We start from the raw sequence: 20,276 nt of genomic DNA on the forward strand, positions 1-20,276 counted from the left end.
AGTTCAACCAAAGTTTGTGGGCCCCGTGGCCCTTTTGGCACCACTCCTTTTGAAAATACAGTGCTCATTTCTGTTTGGTGAACTCAAAGTAGTTCAACCAGTGTTTGCTTGCCCCGTGGCCCTTTTGGCACAACTCCTTTTGAAAATACAGTGCTCATTTCTGTTCGGTTAATTCAAAGTAGTACAACCAGTGTTTGTGGGCCCCGTGGCCCTTTTGGCACCACTACTTTTGAAAATACATTGCTCATTTCTGTTTGGTGAACTCGAAGTAGTTCAAGCAGTGTCTGTGGGCCCCATGGCCCTTTTTGCACCACTACTTTTGAAAATGCAGTGCTCATTTCTGTTTGGTGATCTCAAAGTAGTTCAACAAGTGTTTATGTGCCCCGTGGCCCTTTTGGCACCACTCCATTTGAAAATACAGTGCTCATTTCTGTTCGGTTAACTCAAAGTAGTTCAACCAGTGTTTGCGTGCCCCAGGGCCCTTTTGGCAGAACTCGTTTTGTAAATAGAGTGCTCATTTCTGTTTGGTGAACTCAAAGTAGTTCAACCAGTGTTTGTGGGCGCCGTGGCCCTTTTGGCACCTCTCCTTTTGAAAATACAGTGCTCATTTCTGTTCGGTGAACTCAAAGTAGTTCAACCAGTGTTTGCATGCCCCGTGGCCCTTTTGGCACCACTCCTTTTGAAAATACAGTGCTCATTTCAGTTCGGTGAACTCAAAGTAGTTCAACCAGTGTTTGCGTGCCCCGTGGCCCTTTTGGCACCACTCCTTTTGAAAATACAGTGCTCATTTCTGTTTGGTTAATTCAAAGTAGTTCAACCAGTGTTTGTGGGCCCCGTGGCCCTTTTGGCACCACTTCTTTTGAAAATACAGTGCTCATTTCTGTTTGGTTAACTCAAAGTAGTTCAACCAGTGTTTGTGGGCCCCGTGGCCCTTTTGGCACCACTCCTTTTGAAAATACAGTGCTCATTTCTGTTTGGTGAACTCAAAGTAGTTCAACCAAAGTTTGTGGGCCCCGTGGCCCTTTTGGCACCACTCCTTTTGGAAATACAGTGCTCATTTCTGTTTGGTGACCTCAAAGTAGTTCAACCAGTGTTTGCGGGCCCCGTGGCCCTTTTGGCACCACTCCTTTTGAAAATACAGTGCTCATTTCTGTTCGGTTAATTCAAAGTAGTTCAACCAGTGTTTGTGGGCCCTGTGGCCCTTTTGGCACCACTCCTTTTGAAAATACAGTGCTCATTTCTGTTTGGTAAACTCAAAGTAGTTCAACCAAAGTTTGTGGGCCCCGTGGCCCTTTTGGCACAACTCATTTTGAAAATACAGTGCTCATTTCTGTTCGGTTAATTCAAAGTAGTTCAACCAGTGTTTGTGGGCGACGTGGCCCTTTTGGCACCACTCCTTTTGAAAATACAGTGCTCATTTCTGTTTGGCGAACTCGAAGTAGTTCAAGCAGTGTTTTTGGGCCCCGTGGCCCTGTAGGCACCACTCCTTTTGAAAATACAGTGCTCATTTCTGTTCGGTTAATTCAAAGTAGTTCAACCAGTGTTTGTGGGCCCCGTGGCCCTTTTGGCACCACTCCTTTTGAAAATACAGTGCTCATTTCTGTTTGGTGAACTCAAAGTAGTTCAACCAGTGTTTGTGGGCCCCGTGGCCCTTTTGGCACCACTCCTTTTGAAAATACTGTGCTCTTTTCAGTTCGGTTAATTCAAAGTAGTTCAACCAGTGTTTGTGGGCCCTGTGGCCCTTTTGGCACCACTCCTTTTGAAAATACATTGCTCATTTCTGTTTGGTGAACTCAAAGTAGTTCAACCAAAGTTTGTGGGCCCCGTGGCCCTTTTGGCACCACTCCTTTTGAAAATACAGTGCTCATTTCTGTTCGGTTAATTCAAAGTAGTTCAACCAGTGTTTGTGGGTCCCGTGGCCCTTTTGGCACCACTCCTTTTGAAAATACAGTGCTCATTTCTGTTTGGTGAACTCAAAGTAGTTCAACCTGTGTTTCTGGGCCCCGTGGCCCTTTTGGCACCACTCCTTTTGAAAATACTGTGCTCTTTTCAGTTCGGTTAATTCAAAGTAGTTCAAAAAGTGTTTGTGGGCCCTGTGGCCCTTTTGGCACCACTCCTTTTGAAAATACTGTGCTCATTTCTGTTCGGTTAATTCAAAGTAGTTCAACCAGTGTTTGCGTGCCCCGTGGCCCTTTTGGCACCACTCCTTTTGAAAATACAGTGCTCATTTCTGTTTGGTGAACTCAAAGTAGTTCAAGCAGTGTTTGTGGGTCCCGTGGCCCTGTAGGCACCACTCCTTTTTGAAATACAGTGCTCATTTCTGTTTGGTTAATTCAAAGTAGTTCAACCAGTGTTTGTGGGCCCCGTGGCCCTTTTGGCACTTCTCCTTTTGAAAATACAGTGTTCATTTCTGTTTGGTGAACTCAAAGTAGTTCAACCAGTGTTTGTGGGCCCCGTGGCCCTTTTGGCACCACTCCTTTTGAAAATACAGTGCTCATTTCTGTTTGGTGAACTCAAAGTAGTTCAACCAGTGTTTGCATGCCCCGTGGCCTTTTGGCACCACTCTTCTATAAAATACAGTGCTCATTTCTGTTCGGTTAACTCAAAATAGTTCAACCAGTGTTTGCGTGCCCCGTGGCCCTTTTGGCACCACTCCTTTTGAAAATACAGTACTCATTTCTGTTCGGTTAATTCAAAGTAGTTCAACCAAAGTTTGTGGGCCCCGTTGCCCTTTTGGCACCACTCCTTTTGAAAATAGAGTGCTCATTTCTGTTTGGTGAACTCAAAGTAGTTCAACCAGTGTTTGCTTGCCCCGTGGCCCTTTTGGCACCACTCCTTTTGAAAATACAGTGCTCATTTCTGTTCGGTTAATTCAAAGTAGTACAACCAGTGTTTGTGGGCCCCGTGGCCCTTTTGGCACCACTACTTTTGAAAATACAGTGCTCATTTCTGTTTGGTGATCTCAAAGTATTTCAACCAGTGTTTATGTGCCCCGTGGCCCTTTTGGCACCACTCCTTTTGAAAATACAGTGCTCATTTCTGTTCGGTTAACTCAAAGTAGTTCAACCAGTGTTTGCATGCCCCGTGGCCCTTTTGGCACCACTCCTTTTGAAAACACAGTGCTCATTTCAGTTCGGTGAACTCAAAGTAGTTCAGCCAGTGTTTGCATGCCCCGTGGCCCTTTTGGCTCCACTCCTTTTGAAAATAAAGTGCTCATTTGTGTTCGGTTAATTCAAAGCAGTTCAACCAGTGTTTGTGGGCCCCGTGGCCCTTTTGGCACCACTCCTTTTGAAAATACAGTGCCCATTTCTGTTTGGTGAACTCAAAGTAGTTCAACCAAAGTTTGTGGGCCCCGTGGCCCTTTTGGCACCACTCCTTTTGAAAATACAGTGCTCATTTCTGTTCGGTTAATTCAAAGTAGTTGACCAGTGTTTGTGGGCGACGTGGCCCTTTTGGCACCACTCCTTTTGAAAATACAGTGCTCATTTCTGTTTGGTGAACTCAAAGTAGTTCAACCTGTGTTTCTGGGCCCCGTGGCCCTTTTGGCACCACTCCTTTTGAAAATACTGTGCTCTTTTCAGTTCGGTTAATTCAAAGTAGTTCAACCAGTGTTTGTGGGCCCTGTGGCCCTTTTGGCACCACTCCTTTTGAAAATACAGTGCTCATTTCTGTTCGGTTAATTCAAAGTAGTTCAACCAGTGTTTGCGTGCCCCGTGGCCCTTTTGGCACCACTCCTTTTGAAAATACAGTGCTCATTTCTGTTTGGTGAACTCAAAGTAGTTCAAGCAGTGTTTGTGGGCCCCGTGGCCCTGTAGGCACCACTCCTTTTGAAAATACAGTGCTCATTTCTGTTTGGTTAATTCAAAGTAGTTCAACCAGTGTTTGTGGGCCCCGTGGCCCTTTTGGCACTTCTCCTTTTGAAAATACAGTGTTCATTTCTGTTTGGTGAACTCAAAGTAGTTCAACCAGTGTTTGTGGGCCCCGTGGCCCTTTTGGCACCACTCCTTTTGAAAATACAGTGCTCATTTCTGTTTGGTGAACTCAAAGTAGTTCAACCAGTGTTTGCATGACCCGTGGCCTTTTGGCACCACTCTTCTATAAAATACAGTGCTCATTTCTGTTCGGTTAACTCAAAATAGTTCAACCAGTGTTTGCGTGCCCCGTGGCCCTTTTGGCACCACTCCTTTTGAAAATACAGTACTCATTTCTGTTCGGTTAATTCAAAGTAGTTCAACCAAAGTTTGTGGGCCCCGTTGCCCTTTTGGCACCACTCCTTTTGAAAATAGAGTGCTCATTTCTGTTTGGTGAACTCAAAGTATTTCAACCAGTGTTTGCTTGCCCCGTGGCCCTTTTGGCACCACTCCTTTTGAAAATACAGTGCTCATTTCTGTTCGGTTAATTCAAAGTAGTACAACCAGTGTTTGTGGGCCCCGTGGCCCTTTTGGCACCACTACTTTTGAAAATACAGTGCTCATTTCTGTTTGGTGAACTCAAAGTATTTCAACCAGTGTTTGTGGGCCCCATGGCCCTTTTTGCACCACTCCTTTTGAAAATGCAGTTCTCATTTCTGTTTGGTGATCTCAAAGTAGTTCAACCAGTGTTTATGTGCCCCGTGGCCCTTTTGGCACCACTCCTTTTGAAAATACAGTGCTCATTTCTGTTCGGTTAACTCAAAGTATTTCAACCAGTGTTTGCATGCCCCGTGGCCCTTTTGGCACCACTCCTTTTGAAAATACAGTGCTCATTTCAGTTCGGTGAACTCAAAGTAGTTCAGCCAGTGTTTGCGTTCCCCGTGGCCCTTTTGGCTCCACTCCTTTTGAAAATACAGTGCTTATTTGTGTTCGGTTAATTCAAAGCAGTTCAACCAGTGTTTGTGGGCCCCGTGGCCCTTTTGGCACCACTCCTTTTGAAAATACAGTGCTCATTTCTGTTTGGTGAACTCAAAGTAGTTCAAGCAGTGTTTGTGGGCCCCGTGGCCCTGTAGGCACCACTCCTTTTGAAAATACAGTGCTCATTTCTGTTTGGTTAATTCAAAGTAGTTCAACCAGTGTTTGTGGGCCCCGTGGCCCTTTTGGCACCACTCCTTTTGAAAATACAGTGCTCATTTCTGTTTGGTTAATTCAAAGTAGTTCAACCAGTGTTTGTGGGCCCCGTGGCCCTTTTGGCACTTCTCCTTTTGAAAATACAGTGTTCATTTCTGTTTGATTAACTCAAAGTAGTTCAACCAGTGTTTTCATGCCCCGTGGCCCTTTTGGCACCACTCCTTTTGAAAATACAGTGCTCATTTCTGTTTGGTGAACTCAAAGTAGTTCAACCAGTGTTTGCATGCCCCGTGGCCTTTTGGCACCACTCTTCTATAAAATACAGTGCTCATTTCTGTTCGGTTAACTCAAAATAGTTCAACCAGTGTTTGCGTGCCCCGTGGCCCTTTTGGCACCACTCCTTTTGAAAATACAGTACTCATTTCTGTTCGGTTAATTCAAAGTAGTTCAACCAAAGTTTGTGGGCCCCGTGGCCCTTTTGGCACCACTCCTTTTGAAAATACAGTGCTCATTTCTGTTTGGTGAACTCAAAGTAGTTCAACCAGTGTTTGCTTGCCCCGTGGCCCTTTTGGCACAACTCCTTTTGAAAATACAGTGCTCATTTCTGTTCGGTTAATTCAAAGTAGTACAACCAGTGTTTGTGGGCCCCGTGGCCCTTTTGGCACCACTACTTTTGAAAATACATTGCTCATTTCTGTTTGGTGAACTCAAAGTAGTTCAAGCAGTGTCTGTGGGCCCCATGGCCCTTTTTGCACCACTACTTTTGAAAATGCAGTGCTCATTTCTGTTTGGTGATCTCAAAGTAGTTCAACAAGTGTTTATGTGCCCCGTGGCCCTTTTGGCACCACTCCTTTTGAAAATACAGTGCTCATTTCTGTTCGGTTAACTCAAAGTAGTTCAACCAGTGTTTGCGTGCCCCAGGGCCCTTTTGGCAGAACTCGTTTTGTAAATAGAGTGCTCATTTCTGTTTGGTGAACTCAAAGTAGTTCAACCAGTGTTTGTGGGCGCCGTGGCCCTTTTGGCACCACTCCTTTTGAAAATACAGTGCTCATTTCTGTTCGGTGAACTCAAAGTAGTTCAACCAGTGTTTGCATGCCCCGTGGCCCTTTTGGCACCACTCCTTTTGAAAATACAGTGCTCATTTCAGTTCGGTGAACTCAAAGTAGTTCAACCAGTGTTTGCGTGCCCCGTGGCCCTTTTGGCACCACTCCTTTTGAAAATACAGTGCTCATTTCTGTTTGGTTAATTCAAAGTAGTTCAACCAGTGTTTGTGGGCCCCGTGGCCCTTTTGGCACCACTTCTTTTGAAAATACAGTGCTCATTTCTGTTTGGTTAACTCAAAGTAGTTCAACCAGTGTTTGTGGGCCCCGTGGCCCTTTTGGCACCACTCCTTTTGAAAATACAGTGCTCATTTCTGTTTGGTGAACTCAAAGTAGTTCAACCAAAGTTTGTGGGCCCCGTGGCCCTTTTGGCACCACTCCTTTTGGAAATACAGTGCTCATTTCTGTTTGGTGACCTCAAAGTAGTTCAACCAGTGTTTGCGGGCCCCATGGCCCTTTTGGCACCACTCCTTTTGAAAATACAGTGCTCATTTCTGTTCGGTTAATTCAAAGTAGTTCAACCAGTGTTTGTGGGCCCTGTGGCCCTTTTGGCACCACTCCTTTTGAAAATACAGTGCTCATTTCTGTTTGGTAAACTCAAAGTAGTTCAACCAAAGTTTGTGGGCCCCGTGGCCCTTTTGGCACAACTCATTTTGAAAATACAGTGCTCATTTCTGTTCGGTTAATTCAAAGTAGTTCAACCAGTGTTTGTGGGCGACGTGGCCCTTTTGGCACCACTCCTTTTGAAAATACAGTGCTCATTTCTGTTTGGCGAACTCGAAGTAGTTCAAGCAGTGTTTTTGGGCCCCGTGGCCCTGTAGGCACCACTCCTTTTGAAAATACAGTGCTCATTTCTGTTCGGTTAATTCAAAGTAGTTCAACCAGTGTTTGTGGGCCCCGTGGCCCTTTTGGCACCACTCCTTTTGAAAATACAGTGCTCATTTCTGTTTGGTGAACTCAAAGTAGTTCAACCAGTGTTTGTGGGCCCCGTGGCCCTTTTGGCACCACTCCTTTTGAAAATACTGTGCTCTTTTCAGTTCGGTTAATTCAAAGTAGTTCAACCAGTGTTTGTGGGCCCTGTGGCCCTTTTGGCACCACTCCTTTTGAAAATACATTGCTCATTTCTGTTTGGTGAACTCAAAGTAGTTCAACCAAAGTTTGTGGGCCCCGTGGCCCTTTTGGCACCACTCCTTTTGAAAATACAGTGCTCATTTCTGTTCGGTTAATTCAAAGTAGTTCAACCAGTGTTTGTGGGTCCCGTGGCCCTTTTGGCACCACTCCTTTTGAAAATACAGTGCTCATTTCTGTTTGGTGAACTCAAAGTAGTTCAACCTGTGTTTCTGGGCCCCGTGGCCCTTTTGGCACCACTCCTTTTGAAAATACTGTGCTCTTTTCAGTTCGGTTAATTCAAAGTAGTTCAAAAAGTGTTTGTGGGCCCTGTGGCCCTTTTGGCACCACTCCTTTTGAAAATACTGTGCTCATTTCTGTTCGGTTAATTCAAAGTAGTTCAACCAGTGTTTGCGTGCCCCGTGGCCCTTTTGGCACCACTCCTTTTGAAAATACAGTGCTCATTTCTGTTTGGTGAACTCAAAGTAGTTCAAGCAGTGTTTGTGGGTCCCGTGGCCCTGTAGGCACCACTCCTTTTTGAAATACAGTGCTCATTTCTGTTTGGTTAATTCAAAGTAGTTCAACCAGTGTTTGTGGGCCCCGTGGCCCTTTTGGCACTTCTCCTTTTGAAAATACAGTGTTCATTTCTGTTTGGTGAACTCAAAGTAGTTCAACCAGTGTTTGTGGGCCCCGTGGCCCTTTTGGCACCACTCCTTTTGAAAATACAGTGCTCATTTCTGTTTGGTGAACTCAAAGTAGTTCAACCAGTGTTTGCATGCCCCGTGGCCTTTTGGCACCACTCTTCTATAAAATACAGTGCTCATTTCTGTTCGGTTAACTCAAAATAGTTCAACCAGTGTTTGCGTGCCCCGTGGCCCTTTTGGCACCACTCCTTTTGAAAATACAGTACTCATTTCTGTTCGGTTAATTCAAAGTAGTTCAACCAAAGTTTGTGGGCCCCGTTGCCCTTTTGGCACCACTCCTTTTGAAAATAGAGTGCTCATTTCTGTTTGGTGAACTCAAAGTAGTTCAACCAGTGTTTGCTTGCCCCGTGGCCCTTTTGGCACCACTCCTTTTGAAAATACAGTGCTCATTTCTGTTCGGTTAATTCAAAGTAGTACAACCAGTGTTTGTGGGCCCCGTGGCCCTTTTGGCACCACTACTTTTGAAAATACAGTGCTCATTTCTGTTTGGTGATCTCAAAGTATTTCAACCAGTGTTTATGTGCCCCGTGGCCCTTTTGGCACCACTCCTTTTGAAAATACAGTGCTCATTTCTGTTCGGTTAACTCAAAGTAGTTCAACCAGTGTTTGCATGCCCCGTGGCCCTTTTGGCACCACTCCTTTTGAAAACACAGTGCTCATTTCAGTTCGGTGAACTCAAAGTAGTTCAGCCAGTGTTTGCATGCCCCGTGGCCCTTTTGGCTCCACTCCTTTTGAAAATAAAGTGCTCATTTGTGTTCGGTTAATTCAAAGCAGTTCAACCAGTGTTTGTGGGCCCCGTGGCCCTTTTGGCACCACTCCTTTTGAAAATACAGTGCCCATTTCTGTTTGGTGAACTCAAAGTAGTTCAACCAAAGTTTGTGGGCCCCGTGGCCCTTTTGGCACCACTCCTTTTGAAAATACAGTGCTCATTTCTGTTCGGTTAATTCAAAGTAGTTGACCAGTGTTTGTGGGCGACGTGGCCCTTTTGGCACCACTCCTTTTGAAAATACAGTGCTCATTTCTGTTTGGTGAACTCAAAGTAGTTCAACCTGTGTTTCTGGGCCCCGTGGCCCTTTTGGCACCACTCCTTTTGAAAATACTGTGCTCTTTTCAGTTCGGTTAATTCAAAGTAGTTCAACCAGTGTTTGTGGGCCCTGTGGCCCTTTTGGCACCACTCCTTTTGAAAATACAGTGCTCATTTCTGTTCGGTTAATTCAAAGTAGTTCAACCAGTGTTTGCGTGCCCCGTGGCCCTTTTGGCACCACTCCTTTTGAAAATACAGTGCTCATTTCTGTTTGGTGAACTCAAAGTAGTTCAAGCAGTGTTTGTGGGCCCCGTGGCCCTGTAGGCACCACTCCTTTTGAAAATACAGTGCTCATTTCTGTTTGGTTAATTCAAAGTAGTTCAACCAGTGTTTGTGGGCCCCGTGGCCCTTTTGGCACTTCTCCTTTTGAAAATACAGTGTTCATTTCTGTTTGGTGAACTCAAAGTAGTTCAACCAGTGTTTGTGGGCCCCGTGGCCCTTTTGGCACCACTCCTTTTGAAAATACAGTGCTCATTTCTGTTTGGTGAACTCAAAGTAGTTCAACCAGTGTTTGCATGACCCGTGGCCTTTTGGCACCACTCTTCTATAAAATACAGTGCTCATTTCTGTTCGGTTAACTCAAAATAGTTCAACCAGTGTTTGCGTGCCCCGTGGCCCTTTTGGCACCACTCCTTTTGAAAATACAGTACTCATTTCTGTTCGGTTAATTCAAAGTAGTTCAACCAAAGTTTGTGGGCCCCGTTGCCCTTTTGGCACCACTCCTTTTGAAAATAGAGTGCTCATTTCTGTTTGGTGAACTCAAAGTAGTTCAACCAGTGTTTGCTTGCCCCGTGGCCCTTTTGGCACCACTCCTTTTGAAAATACAGTGCTCATTTCTGTTCGGTTAATTCAAAGTAGTACAACCAGTGTTTGTGGGCCCCGTGGCCCTTTTGGCACCACTACTTTTGAAAATACAGTGCTCATTTCTGTTTGGTGAACTCAAAGTATTTCAACCAGTGTTTGTGGGCCCCATGGCCCTTTTTGCACCACTCCTTTTGAAAATGCAGTTCTCATTTCTGTTTGGTGATCTCAAAGTAGTTCAACCAGTGTTTATGTGCCCCGTGGCCCTTTTGGCACCACTCCTTTTGAAAATACAGTGCTCATTTCTGTTCGGTTAACTCAAAGTATTTCAACCAGTGTTTGCATGCCCCGTGGCCCTTTTGGCACCACTCCTTTTGAAAATACAGTGCTCATTTCAGTTCGGTGAACTCAAAGTAGTTCAGCCAGTGTTTGCGTTCCCCGTGGCCCTTTTGGCTCCACTCCTTTTGAAAATACAGTGCTTATTTGTGTTCGGTTAATTCAAAGCAGTTCAACCAGTGTTTGTGGGCCCCGTGGCCCTTTTGGCACCACTCCTTTTGAAAATACAGTGCTCATTTCTGTTTGGTGAACTCAAAGTAGTTCAAGCAGTGTTTGTGGGCCCCGTGGCCCTGTAGGCACCACTCCTTTTGAAAATACAGTGCTCATTTCTGTTTGGTTAATTCAAAGTAGTTCAACCAGTGTTTGTGGGCCCCGTGGCCCTTTTGGCACTTCTCCTTTTGAAAATACAGTGTTCATTTCTGTTTGGTGAACTCAAAGTAGTTCAACCAGTGTTTGTGGGCCCCGTGGCCCTTTTGGCACCACTCCTTTTGAAAATACAGTGCTCATTTCTGTTTGGTGAACTCAAAGTAGTTCAACCAGTGTTTGCATGCCCCGTGGCCTTTTGGCACCACTCTTCTATAAAATACAGTGCTCATTTCTGTTCGGTTAACTCAAAATAGTTCAACCAGTGTTTGCGTGCCCCGTGGCCCTTTTGGCACCACTCCTTTTGAAAATACAGTACTCATTTCTGTTCGGTTAATTCAAAGTAGTTCAACCAAAGTTTGTGGGCCCCGTTGCCCTTTTGGCACCACTCCTTTTGAAAATAGAGTGCTCATTTCTGTTTGGTGAACTCAAAGTAGTTCAACCAGTGTTTGCTTGCCCCGTGGCCCTTTTGGCACCACTCCTTTTGAAAATACAGTGCTCATTTCTGTTCGGTTAATTCAAAGTAGTACAACCAGTGTTTGTGGGCCCCGTGGCCCTTTTGGCACCACTACTTTTGAAAATACAGTGCTCATTTCTGTTTGGTGAACTCAAAGTATTTCAACCAGTGTTTGTGGGCCCCATGGCCCTTTTTGCACCACTCCTTTTGAAAATGCAGTTCTCATTTCTGTTTGGTGATCTCAAAGTAGTTCAACCAGTGTTTATGTGCCCCGTGGCCCTTTTGGCACCACTCCTTTTGAAAATACAGTGCTCATTTCTGTTCGGTTAACTCAAAGTATTTCAACCAGTGTTTGCATGCCCCGTGGCCCTTTTGGCACCACTCCTTTTGAAAATACAGTGCTCATTTCAGTTCGGTGAACTCAAAGTAGTTCAGCCAGTGTTTGCGTGCCCCGTGGCCCTTTTGGCTCCACTCCTTTTGAAAATACAGTGCTCATTTGTGTTCGGTTAATTCAAAGCAGTTCAACCAGTGTTTGTGGGCCCCGTGGCCCTTTTGGCACCACTCCTTTTGAAAATACAGTGCCCATTTCTGTTTGGTGAACTCAAAGTAGTTCAACCAAAGTTTGCTTGCCCCGTGGCCCTTTTGGCACCACTCCTTTTGAAAATACAGTGCTCATTTCTGTTCGGTTAATTCAAAGTAGTACAACCAGTGTTTGTGGGCCCCGTGGCCCTTTTGGCACCACTCCTTTTGAAAATACAGTGCTCATTTCTGTTTGGTGAACTCAAAGTATTTCAACCAGTGTTTGTGGGCCCCATGGCCCTTTTTGCACCACTACTTTTGAAAATGCAGTGCTCATTTCTGTTTGGTGATCTCAAAGTAGTTCAACCAGTGTTTATGTGCCCCGTGGCCCTTTTGGCACCACTCCTTTTGAAAATACAGTGCTCATTTCTGTTCGGTTAACTCAAAGTAGTTCAACCAGTGTTTGCGTGCCCCTGGGCCCTTTTGGCAGAACTCGTTTTGTAAATAGAGTGCTCATTTCTGTTTGGTGAACTCAAAGTAGTTCAACCAGTGTTTGTGGGCCCAGTGGCAATTTTGGCACCACTCCTTTTGAAAATACAGTGCTCATTACTGTTCGGTGAACTCAAAGTAGTTCAACCAGTGTTTGCATGCCCCGTGGCCCTTTTGGCACCACTCCTTTTGAAAATAGAGTGCTCATTTCAGTTCGGTGAACTCAAAGTAGTTCAACCAGTGTTTGCGTGCCCCGTGGCCCTTTTGGCACCACTCCTTTTGAAAATACAGTGCTCATTTCTGTTTGGTGAACTCAAAGTAGTTCAACCAAAGTTTGTGGGCCCCGTGGCCCTTTTGGCACCACTCCTTTTGAAAATACAGTGCTCATTTCTGTTCGGTTAATTCAAAGTAGTTCAACCAGTGTTTGTGGGCGACGTGGCCCTTTTGGCACCACTCCTTTTGAAAATACAGTGCTCATTTCTGTTTGGTGAACTCGAAGTAGTTCAAGCAGTGTTTTTGGGCCCCGTGGCCCTGTAGGCACTACTCCTTTTGAAAATACAGTGCTCATTTCTGTTCGGTTAATTCAAAGTAGTTCAACCAGTGTTTGTGGGCCCCGTGGCCCTTTTGGCACCACTCCTTTTGAAAATACAGTGCTCATTTCTGTTTGGTGAACTCAAAGTAGTTCAACCAGTGTTTGCGTGCCCCGTGGCCCTTTTGGCACCACTCCTTTTGAAAATACAGTGCTCATTTCTGTTCGGTTAATTCAAAGTAGTTCAACCAGTGTTTGTGGGCCCCGTGGCCCTTTTGGCACCACTCCTTTTGAAAATACAGTGCTCATTTCTGTTTGGTAAACTCAAAGTAGTTCAACCAAAGTTTGTGGGCCCCGTGGCCCTTTTGGCACCACTCCTTTTGAAAATACAGTGCTCATTTCTGTTCGGTTAATTCAAAGTAGTTCAACCAGTGTTTGCGTGCCCCGTGGCCATTTTGGCAACACTCCTTTTGAAAATACAGTGCTCATTTCTGTTTGGTGAACTCAAAGTAGTTCAACCAGTGTTTGTGGGCCCCGTGGCCCTTTTGGCACCACTCCTTTTGAAAATACAGTGCTCATTTCTGTTTGGTGAACTCAAGGTAGTTCAACCAGTGTTTGCGTGCCCCGTGACCCTTTTGGCACCACTCCTTTTGAAAATACAGTGCTCATTTCTTTTCGGTTAATTCAAAGTAGTTCAACCAGTGTTTGTGGGCCCCGTGGCCCTTTTGGCACCACTCCTTTTGAAAATACAGTGCTCATTTCTGTTCGGTTAATTCAAAGTAGTTCAACCAGTGTTTGTGGGCGACGTGGCCCTTTTGGCACCACTCCTTTTGAAAATACAGTGCTCATTTCTGTTTGGTGAACTCAAAGTAGTTCAACCAGTGTTTGCGTGCCCCGTGGCCCTTTTGGCACCACTCGTTTTGAAAATACAGTGCTCATTTCTGTTCGGTTAATTCAAAGTGGTTCAACCAGTGTTTGTGGGCCCCGTGGCCCTTTTGGCACCACTCCTTTTGAAAATACAGTGCTCATTTCTGTTTGGTGAACTCAAAGTAGTTCAACCAGTGTTTGTGGGCCCCGTGGCCCTTTTGGCACCACTCCTTTTGAAAATACAGTGCTCATTTCTGTTCGGTTAATTCAAAGTTATTCAACCTGTGTTTGTGGGCCCTGTGGCCCTATTGGCACCACTCCTTTTGAAAATACAGTGCTCATTTCTGTTCGGTTAATTCAAAGTAGTTCAACCAGTGTTTGCGTGCCCCGTGGCCCTTTTGGCACCACTCCTTTTGAAAATACAGTGCTCATTTCTGTTTGGTGAAATCAAAGTAGTTCAAGCAGTGTTTGTGGGCCCCGTGGCCCTGTAGGCACCACTCCTTTTGAAAATACAGTGATCATTTCTGTTTGGTTAATTCAAAGTAGTTCAACCAGTGTTTGTGAGCCCCGTGGCCCTTTTGGCACTTCTCCTTTTGAAAATACAGTGTTCATTTCTGTTTGGTGAACTCAAAGTAGTTCAACCAGTGTTTTCATGCCCCGTGGCCCTTTTGGCACCACTCCTTTTGAAAATACAGTGCTCATTTCTGTTTGGTGAACTCAAAGTAGTTCAACCAGTGTTTGCATGCCCTGTGGGCTTTTGGCACCACTCTTCTATAAAATACAGTGCTCATTTCTGTTCGGTTAACTCAAAATAGTTCAACCAGTGTTTGCGTGCCCCGTGGCCCTTTTGGCACCACTCCTTTTGAAAATACAGTACTCATTTCTGTTCGGTTAATTCAAAGTAGTTCAACCAAAGTTTGTGGGCCCCGTGGCCCTTTTGGCACCACTCCTTTTGAAAATACAGTGCTCATTTCTGTTTGGTGAACTCAAAGTGGTTCAACCAGTGTTTGCTTGCCCCGTGGCCCTTTTGGCACCACTCCTTTTGAAAATACAGTGCTCATTTCTGTTCGGTTAATTCAAAGTAGTACAACCAGTGTTTGTGGGCCCCGTGGCCCTTTTGGCACCACTACTTTTGAAAATACAGTGCTCATTTCTGTTCGGTTAACTCAAAGTATTTCAACCAGTGTTTGTGGGCCCCATGGCACTTTTTGCACCACTACTTTTGAAAATGCAGTGCTCATTTCTGTTTGGTGATCTCAAAGTAGTTCAACCAGTGTTTATGTGCCCTGTGGCCCTTTTGGCACCACTCCTTTTGAAAATACAGTGCTCATTTCTGTTCGGTTAACTCAAAGTAGTTCAATCAGTGTTTGCGTGCCCCAGGGCCCTTTTGGCAGAACTCGTTTTGTAAATAGAGTGCTCATTTCTGTTTGGTGAACTCAAAGTAGTTCAACCAGTGTTTGTGGGCCCCGTGGCCCTTTTGGCACCACTCCTTTTGAAAATACAGTGCTCATTTCTGTTTGGTGAACTCAAAGTAGTTCAACCAGTGTTTGCGGGCCCCGTGGCCCTTTTGGCACCATTCCTTTTGAAAATACTGTGCTCTTTTCAGTTCGGTTAATTCAAAGTAGTTCAACCAGTGTTTGTGGGCCCTGTGGCCCTTTTGGCACCACTCCTTTTGAAAATACAGTGCTCATTTCTGTTCGGTTAATTCAAAGTAGTTCAACCAGTGTTTGCGTGCCCCGTGGCCCTTTTGGCACCACTCCTTTTGAAAATACAGTGCTCATTTCTGTTTGGTGAACTCAAAGTAGTTCATCCAGTGTTTGCTTGCCCCGTGGCCCTTTTGGCACCACTCCTTTTGAAAATACAGTGCTCATTTCTGTTTGGTGAACTCAAAGTAGTTCAACCAGTTTTTGCTTGCCCCGTGGCCCTTTTGGCACCACTCTTTTTGAAAATACAGTGTTCATTTCTGTTCGGTTAATTCAAAGTAGTACAACCAGTGTTTGTGGGCCCCGTGGCCCTTTTGGCACCACTACTTTTGAAAATACAGTGCTCATTTCTGTTCGGTTAACTCAAAGTATTTCAACCAGTGTTTGTGGGCCCCATGGCCCTTTTTGCACCACTACTTTTGAAAATGCAGTGCTCATTTCTGTTTGGTGATCTCAAAGTAGTTCAACCAGTGTTTATGTGCCCTGTGGCCCTTTTGGCACCACTCCTTTTGAAAATACAGTGCTCATTTCTGTTCGGTTAACTCAAAGTAGTTCAATCAGTGTTTGCGTGCCCCAGGGCCCTTTTGGGACCACTCCTTTTGAAAATACAGTGCTCATTTCTGTTTGGTGAACTCAAAGTAGTTCAACCAGTGTTTGCATGCCCTGTGGGCTTTTGGCACCACTCTTCTATAAAATACAGTGCTCATTTCTGTTCGGTTAACTCAAAATAGTTCAACCAGTGTTTGCGTGCCCCGTGGCCCTTTTGGCACCACTCCTTTTGAAAATACAGTACTCATTTCTGTTCGGTTAATTCAAAGTAGTTCAACCAAAGTTTGTAGGCCCCGTGGCCCTTTTGGCACCACTCCTTTTGAAAATACAGTGCTCATTTCTGTTTGGTGAACTCAAAGTGGTTCAACCAGTGTTTGCTTGCCCCGTGGCCCTTTTGGCACCACTCCTTTTGAAAATACAGTGCTCATTTCTGTTCGGTTAATTCAAAGTAGTACAACCAGTGTTTGTGGGCCCCGTGGCCCTTTTGGCACCACTACTTTTGAAAATACAGTGCTCATTTCTGTTCGGTTAACTCAAAGTATTTCAACCAGTGTTTGTGGGCCCCATGGCCCTTTTTGCACCACTACTTTTGAAAATGCAGTGCTCATTTCTGTTTGGTGATCTCAAAGTAGTTCAACCAGTGTTTATGTGCCCTGTGGCCCTTTTGGCACCACTCCTTTTGAAAATACAGTGCTCATTTCTGTTCGGTTAACTCAAAGTAGTTCAATCAGTGTTTGCGTGCCCCAGGGCCCTTTTGGCAGAATTCGTTTTGTAAATAGAGTGCTCATTTCTGTTTGGTGAACTCAAAGTAGTTCAACCAGTGTTTGTGGGCCCCGTGGCCCTTTTGGCACCACTCCTTTTGAAAATACAGTGCTCATTTCTGTTCGGTGAACTCAAAGTAGTTCAACCAGTGTTTGCATGCCCCGTGGCCCTTTTGGCACCACTCCTTTTGAAAATACAGTGCTCATTTCAGTTCGGTGAACTCAAAGTAGTTCAACCAGTGTTTGCGTACCCCGTGGCCCTTTTGGCACCACTCCTTTTGAAAATATAGTGCTCATTTCTGTTCGGTTAATTCAAAGTAGTTCAACCAGTGTTTGTGGGCCCCGTGGCCCTTTTGGCACCACTCCTTTTGAAAATACAGTGCTCATTTCTGTTTGGTGAACTCAAAGTAGTTCAACCAAAGTTTGTGGGCCCCGTGGCCCTTTTGGCACCACTCCTTTTGAAAATACAGTGCTCATTTCTGTTCGGTTAATTCAAAGTAGTTCAACCAGTGTTTGCGTGCCCCGTGGCCCTTTTGGCACCACTCCTTTTGAAAATACAGTGCTCATTTCTGTTCGGTTAATTCAAAGTAGTACAACCAGTGTTTGTGGGCCCCGTGGCCCTTTTGGCACCACTACTTTTGAAAATACAGTGCTCATTTCTGTTTGGTGAACTCAAAGTAGTTCAACCAGTTTTTGCTTGCCCCGTGGCCCTTTTGGCACCACTCTTTTTGAAAATACAGTGTTCATTTCTGTTCGGTTAATTCAAAGTAGTACAACCAGTGTTTGTGGGCCCCGTGGCCCTTTTGGCACCACTACTTTTGAAAATACAGTGCTCATTTCTGTTCGGTTAACTCAAAGTATTTCAACCAGTGTTTGTGGGCCCCATGGCCCTTTTTGCACCACTACTTTTGAAAATGCAGTGCTCATTTCTGTTTGGTGATCTCAAAGTAGTTCAACCAGTGTTTATGTGCCCTGTGGCCCTTTTGGCACCACTCCTTTTGAAAATACAGTGCTCATTTCTGTTCGGTTAACTCAAAGTAGTTCAATCAGTGTTTGCGTGCCCCAGGGCCCTTTTGGGACCACTCCTTTTGAAAATACAGTGCTCATTTCTGTTTGGTGAACTCAAAGTAGTTCAACCAGTGTTTGCATGCCCTGTGGGCTTTTGGCACCACTCTTCTATAAAATACAGTGCTCATTTCTGTTCGGTTAACTCAAAATAGTTCAACCAGTGTTTGCGTGCCCCGTGGCCCTTTTGGCACCACTCCTTTTGAAAATACAGTACTCATTTCTGTTCGGTTAATTCAAAGTAGTTCAACCAAAGTTTGTAGGCCCCGTGGCCCTTTTGGCACCACTCCTTTTGAAAATACAGTGCTCATTTCTGTTTGGTGAACTCAAAGTGGTTCAACCAGTGTTTGCTTGCCCCGTGGCCCTTTTGGCACCACTCCTTTTGAAAATACAGTGCTCATTTCTGTTCGGTTAATTCAAAGTAGTACAACCAGTGTTTGTGGGCCCCGTGGCCCTTTTGGCACCACTACTTTTGAAAATACAGTGCTCATTTCTGTTCGGTTAACTCAAAGTATTTCAACCAGTGTTTGTGGGCCCCATGGCCCTTTTTGCACCACTACTTTTGAAAATGCAGTGCTCATTTCTGTTTGGTGATCTCAAAGTAGTTCAACCAGTGTTTATGTGCCCTGTGGCCCTTTTGGCACCACTCCTTTTGAAAATACAGTGCTCATTTCTGTTCGGTTAACTCAAAGTAGTTCAATCAGTGTTTGCGTGCCCCAGGGCCCTTTTGGCAGAATTCGTTTTGTAAATAGAGTGCTCATTTCTGTTTGGTGAACTCAAAGTAGTTCAACCAGTGTTTGTGGGCCCCGTGGCCCTTTTGGCACCACTCCTTTTGAAAATACAGTGCTCATTTCTGTTCGGTGAACTCAAAGTAGTTCAACCAGTGTTTGCATGCCCCGTGGCCCTTTTGGCACCACTCCTTTTGAAAATACAGTGCTCATTTCAGTTCGGTGAACTCAAAGTAGTTCAACCAGTGTTTGCGTACCCCGTGGCCCTTTTGGCACCACTCCTTTTGAAAATATAGTGCTCATTTCTGTTCGGTTAATTCAAAGTAGTTCAACCAGTGTTTGTGGGCCCCGTGGCCCTTTTGGCACCACTCCTTTTGAAAATACAGTGCTCATTTCTGTTTGGTGAACTCAAAGTAGTTCAACCAAAGTTTGTGGGCCCCGTGGCCCTTTTGGCACCACTCCTTTTGAAAATACAGTGCTCATTTCTGTTCGGTTAATTCAAAGTAGTTCAACCAGTGTTTGCGTGCCCCGTGGCCCTTTTGGCACCACTCCTTTTGAAAATACAGTGCTCATTTCTGTTCGGTTAATTCAAAGTAGTACAACCAGTGTTTGTGGGCCCCGTGGCCCTTTTGGCACCACTACTTTTGAAAATACAGTGCTCATTTCTGTTTGGTGATCTCAAAGTATTTCAACCAGTGTTTATGTGCCCCGTGGCCCTTTTGGCACCACTCCTTTTGAAAATACAGTGCTCATTTCTGTTCGGTTAACTCAAAGTAGTTCAACCAGTGTTTGCATGCCCCGTGGCCCTTTTGGCACCACTCCTTTTGAAAATACAGTGCTCATTTCAGTTCGGTGAACTCAAAGTAGTTCAGCCAGTGTTTGCGTGCCCCGTGGCCCTTTTGGCTCCACTCCTTTTGAAAATAAAGTGCTCATTTGTGTTCGGTTAATTCAAAGCAGTTCAACTAGTGTTTGTGGGCCCCGTGGCCCTTTTGGCACCACTCCTTTTGAAAATACAGTGCCCATTTCTGTTTGGTGAACTCAAAGTAGTTCAACCAAAGTTTGTGGGCCCCGTGGCCCTTTTGGCACCACTCCTTTTGAAAATACAGTGCTCATTTCTGTTCGGTTAATTCAAAGTAGTTGACCAGTGTTTGTGGGCGACGTGGCCCTTTTGGCACCACTCCTTTTGAAAATACAGTGCTCATTTCTGTTTGGTGAACTCAAAGTAGTTCAACCTGTGTTTCTGGGCCCCGTGGCCCTTTTGGCACCACTCCTTTTGAAAATACTGTGCTCTTTTCAGTTCGGTTAATTCAAAGTAGTTCAACCAGTGTTTGTGGGCCCTGTGGCCCTTTTGGTACCACTCCTTTTGAAAATACAGTGCTCATTTCTGTTCGGTTAATTCAAAGTAGTTCAACCAGTGTTTGCGTGCCCCGTGGCCCTTTTGGCAGAACTCGTTTTGTAAATAGAGTGCTCATTTCTGTTTGGTGAACTCAAAGTAGTTCAAGCAGTGTTTGTGGGCCCCGTGGCCCTGTAGGCACCACTCCTTTTGAAAATACAGTGCTCATTTCTGTTTGGTTAATTCAAAGTAGTTCAACCAGTGTTTGTGGGCCCCGTGGCCCTTTTGGCACTTCTCCTTTTGAAAATACAGTGTTCATTTCTGTTTGGTGAACTCAAAGTAGTTCAACCAGTGTTTGTGGGCCCCGTGGCCCTTTTGGCACCACTCCTTTTGAAAATACAGTGCTCATTTCTGTTTGGTGAACTCAAAGTAGTTCAACCAGTGTTTGCATGCCCCGTGGCCTTTTGGCACCACTCTTCTATAAAATACAGTGCTCATTTCTGTTCGGTTAACTCAAAATAGTTCAACCAGTGTTTGCGTGCCCCGTGGCCCTTTTGGCACCACTCCTTTTGAAAATACAGTACTCATTTCTGTTCGGTTAATTCAAAGTAGTTCAACCAAAGTTTGTGGGCCCCGTTGCCCTTTTGGCACCACTCCTTTTGAAAATAGAGTGCTCATTTCTGTTTGGTGAACTCAAAGTAGTTCAACCAGTGTTTGCTTGCCCCGTGGCCCTTTTGGC

The sequence above is a fragment of the Anolis sagrei genome, chromosome Y (assembly GCF_037176765.1).
Source record: "Anolis sagrei isolate rAnoSag1 chromosome Y, rAnoSag1.mat, whole genome shotgun sequence".
NCBI lineage: Eukaryota > Metazoa > Chordata > Lepidosauria > Squamata > Dactyloidae > Anolis > Anolis sagrei.